Source organism: Aotus nancymaae, unplaced genomic scaffold (genome assembly GCF_030222135.1).
Source record: "Aotus nancymaae isolate 86718 unplaced genomic scaffold, 86718_ANA_hifiasm-v0.15.2.pri h1tg000067l, whole genome shotgun sequence".
NCBI classification, from domain to species: domain Eukaryota; kingdom Metazoa; phylum Chordata; class Mammalia; order Primates; family Aotidae; genus Aotus; species Aotus nancymaae.
Window position 1 is genome coordinate 3,877,587 of NW_026988482.1, and position 4,924 is coordinate 3,882,510.

Sequence of the window (4,924 nt, forward strand, 5' to 3'; positions counted from 1 at the left end):
AGGACAAAGAAATCGGGGAGGAGAGAGGGAAAGACAGGGGGAGCACATTGGTGGCCAGGAACATGAGTAACTTGTATTCTTCTTCTGAATTTAACAGGAACTCAGGCCTATTATTTTCTTTTGCTTGTCATAATTTCTTAAAAGTGAAAAACCTGTACCTTCACTATAAAATGTAACACAAGAGTAAGCCTTTTGGCTTCCCTGGGGCAAGTATTTTATATATCTTGTAAGACATTTTATGTAACTATAAAACATGAAATTAGGCCTTTTTTTTTTTTTTTTTTGGAGTCTCACTCTGTTCTTCAGGCTGGAGTGCAGTGGCACGATCTCATTTCACTGCAACTTCAAGCAATTCTCCCACCTCGGCCTCCCGAGTAGCTGAGACTACAGGTGTGCACCACCACACCCAGCAAATTTTTGTATTTTTAGTAGGACAGGGTTTCACCATGTTGGCCAGGCTGGTCTTGAACTCCTGACCTCATGGTCCTCCCGCCTCAGCCTTCCAAAGTGCTGGGATTACAAACATGAGCCATTGTGCCCAGCCTTATTAGGACTTCTTAAATTGCCTTTAATACCACCTCGAAGTCATGAAACATATACTGATTGCACTTACACAATCTTGCGCTTGTTGTCTGAATTCTTCAGGCAGAGCAGAGTGGGTGAAGGACTGGTTGATAACGTTACCTGCAATTCTTGTCTATCCACATGCAAATGACAAAGACAGTAAGTCACTGACATCCCTTTCTTATTTGCTCTTTACTTTCTCTTACATCAATGATTCTTCTCAACCTTTGCACACTAAAACCACATTCAGGGGATAGGAGGTATCTTAGAAAATACAGATGTCCGAAAAGCGCCTGAATCAAGGTTCCTTCAGAAAAGATATACAAATGGCCACCAACCACATGAGAAGATGTTCAACACCATTACTAATTACAGCAATGCAAATCAAAACCACAATCAACTGCTACCTTACACCTACTAGGGTGTCATAATTTTTTTTAAAAAAGGACAATAACTATTGGCAAAGATGTGGCAAAATTGGAACCCTGGTACATTGCCGGTGGAAATGTAAAATGCTTCCGTACCATGGAAACAGCGACAATTCTTCAAAAATAAACATAAGATTAAACAAATAAAAAAATAAAATAAAATAAAATAAATAACATAGGATTACCATATGACCCAGCAATTTCACTCCTGTATACCCACGAGAATTAAAAACAGGCTCCCTTTCCTCAGGCGGCCCACATCCACCGATCCTTCCTCCCTGGTCACCGCGTCCTTGGCTGGTGTGAGAAAAATGGCTACAAACTTCTTAGTACATGAGAAGATCTGTTTCGACAAGCTCAAATATGAGGATGCAGAAAGGCGCTTCTACGAGCAGATGAAGGGGGGGCCTGTGGCTGGCGTTTCCCGCCAGAGCTCAGGCCCCAGCGGAGACCACAGCAAGCTCGTCTCCGCATTGCGGGTCTGGAAGGGGAGAACCAGAACCTGGCGCCCCGCGGCGCGGTGCAGGAGCCCCAGCAGGCCATCTCCAAGCTGGAGGCCGCCTGAACGTGCTGGAGAGGAGCTCGCCCGGCCCCCGGGCCACAGCCCCGCAGACCCAGCCACGCGTCTCTCACGCATGCGCCACGTGGAGCCCCCGGCCAAGAAGGCAGCCACAGCAGCAGAGGAGGACGAGGACATTGACTCACCCGGCAGCGAGGATGAAGAGCAGGACCAGGAAGCAGCACAGCTGAGGGAGGAGCGGCTGCGGCAGTCCGCGGAGAAGAAGGCCAAGAAGCCTGGGCTGGTGGCCGAGTCCTCCCTCCTGCTGGACGTCAAGCCTTGGGACGATGAGACGGACGTGGCCCAGCGGGAGGCCTGTGTGTGCTCAGTCCAGCTGCACCGGCTGGTCTGGGGAGCCGCCATGCTGCTGCCTGTGGGCTACGGAATCCGGAAGCTGCAGATTCAGTGTGTGCCGGAGGACCGCAAAGTGGAGACACTCGCTGGAGGAGGAGATCGCCAAGTTTGAGGAGCACGTGCAGAGTGTCCACACCGCAGCTTCCAACACGATCTGAAGTGTGTGTGCGTGCGCGTGCGTGCGCGTACGTGCGTGAGGCCCTGCCATGATTAAAAACCAAGACCGGCAAAAAAAAAAAGGAATTAAAAACAGGTGCTCAAACAAATACATGTACACACGTGTTCACAGACGCACTATTTACAACAGCCAAAAGGTACTCATAGCCCAAATATTCATCAACAAATAAATGGATAAACAAATTATAGTATATCCACAGAATAGAATATTATCTAGCCATAAAAAGGAATGAAGTGCTGATACTTGATACAACATGATGAGCCTCAAAAAGATTATGCCAAATGAAGGAAGCCAGACACAGAAGGCCACATATTGTATGATTCTGTTTACACAGAATATCCCAAATAGTTAAACCCATAGAGATAGAGCACATGCTGGTGGTTGCTTGGAGTTGGGGGAGGAGGGGAATGAGGAGCATCTGCTTAACGGGCCTGGGGTTTTATTTTTATTTATTTTATTTTATTAACAGATGGGGTGGTTCCTCAACATTGTAACTATACCAGATGCTACTGAATATTTCACTTCAAAATTGTTAATTTCATATTATATGAACTTCATCTTAATTTAAAAAAAAGAAAAAGGAAGAAAGGTGAGCAGTTCAAAAAGCATGTATGGGTTCCTGGTTCCTGCTCTGGATGAAGTAAGTAAAACCTCTTAAAGCCTAAAATTCAGTAATTCAAAAAGTTCTCTTAGTGGTGCTATTGTGCAGCAAGGGGTGAAGTGGGCCTTAGTTGTAACTTTATTAAGATGACTAGCCAGATATTTGAAATCTTCAAACTTTAGATTTTGAAGGTTACTTTTTTGGGTCATTTATTCAAAAAATTAACAGAGCATTTACAATGTGCATCACACTACCTGGTACTTTAGATAGTTACCTACAAAGAAAGAAAGACAAAGAGAAAGAGAATTCTCTTTGTGCTTTCTTATTAAGTACAAGAGTTTTACTAAGTAAAATGAATACTTACTACTATTTATATACTTCATTAAATATTATCTCAGTGAGTCCAACAGTTACAGTTACTTTGGGAGTCATTGAGCTAATATTTAATAAAGTACATATATATCAGTAAAGTAGCTCTCTTCACTGATCAGGAAAAGGAAGCTCAAAGAAGTTATATCATTTTACTAGGGCCCACCATCTGTTGAGGGACAAAGGAGAGGTTACATTCCGTTCTTAAGTGTGTAACTAATAGCATCCAGAGGCTCCTGGCACGGAGGGAGGTCCATATCTACCTTGGGAGTCAAAGTCCCTGTGAACTGTGGATGAGAGCAGAAGCTCTGGAGCAAAACAGCCCTGGATTAAAACCCAGGTCTGCCTCTTATTCATCCGCCATATGACAGGAGCCAGGCTAAATAACCCAGGTTTAAGGGGATAATAATTTCTACCTACTTTATTGTTGTAAGGATTTAAATGAGATAGTATCTCTAAAGCACTTGACACAGAGCACACTCCGTATAAGCACTCAATATATAGCATCTCTTATTTTTTAATTTAATTTTTAGTAATGCTGCTACTAGTTCCTAGGGAAGGATGAACCCTGACCCCCTAGCCATCCCTTTTCATAGTGAGCAGTCCGTGTCACCAGAACTGGACCCTTAACCATCCCGCTGATTTTCTTCAGGACGGCCTAATACTATTGTTCTATCCAAATGCTAATTTCTCAGAGACTTTAAAAAATTTAAATAGCAGAATTTACTGGCACAAGTTGATCATAAATTCAACAGACATAGGAACTAAAGACATGCATCTATTTTAGGGATAAACAAGCTAATTCTAGCCTAATTTTGCTCATTCTTATAAGCACACTTTTTTTTTTTTTTTGTAATGTGAACAGATGAATTTTAGTGCAGGACTCATTTTATTTTCTTATTAAAGTTTTTTTTTTTCTTTTTTGAGATGTGCTAAAGGACACATTCCAAGAAGCAAGAGTGTAATTACAGACTTAGCATCTCCTGTATGGCCTGACAGAAGTCTCCCATCAGTTAGGAAGCCATTACAGCATATACTTAATGTCAGCTTGAAAGAAAAAAGCACTTTCATAGGTTCTCTTTGATTGACACATTTGAAATGACATCAGTTTCCAGCTTTAAAACCTACTGTTATTAGGTCTCTGTTGCTATTTATGTTAGAAATATGTGCACGTGTGTCAAAACAATGTATCAACTTTGCTGATTGGCTGCATCTAGATTCTGTTGCCAGGGGTAACAGAACAATTACTTTTAATCTTTCCAAAATTGCTTCATGTGTGTGTATGTGTGTGTGTTTAATACTTGGGGTTTTCAGGGGTTTTTTTTCACCCCAGAGCAAAAATAAGGAAATTTTGTCTCGGGAGAAAGCAAATACATATTGTCTGCTGTACCAAAAGGAAAATTGGATGCAAAAAGTGTAGTCGTTATATGTGCAAATTTGCATAGCCATCTATTATAGATACCGTGATAGTCCTAAATCCTTAAAGCTAGGTTGACTAGGAAAAGGCAATCTTTTCTTCCAAATGATCCCGCACCCGACCATTTGCCCCTCAGGTTCAAGGTCTTTTCTCTTATGGTGGAAGGCCAACTTCATATACTTTATTGAAGGGTAGGAATGTAGATGAAATAAAATGATGTGTCTTCAAAGCTTTGCACCATCTTTCCTGCCTAATTGACTGAGCAGAGGGTCATGAGCAATTTCTTATTGATTATGAATCCCAACGCCAGCCTCTGAACCTTTGAAAGACGGAGAAAACTGATGTAGATGCTTGCATGCCTGTACACGGTATGCCTCTCGACTAACCAGATTATTCTGCACAATGTTTTGTTGTTTTAACAGCTCAGACTTCATTAGGGTATCTGTTAGAATGG

General features: G+C 42.2%; 1 pseudogene; it reads left to right on the top strand.

The window, feature by feature from the left end:
- The first annotated feature begins 1,303 nt into the window (after positions 1-1,303).
- On the top strand, positions 1,304-2,063 carry LOC105721090 (elongation factor 1-delta-like; annotated as a pseudogene).
- The last annotated feature ends 2,861 nt before the right edge of the window (positions 2,064-4,924 follow it).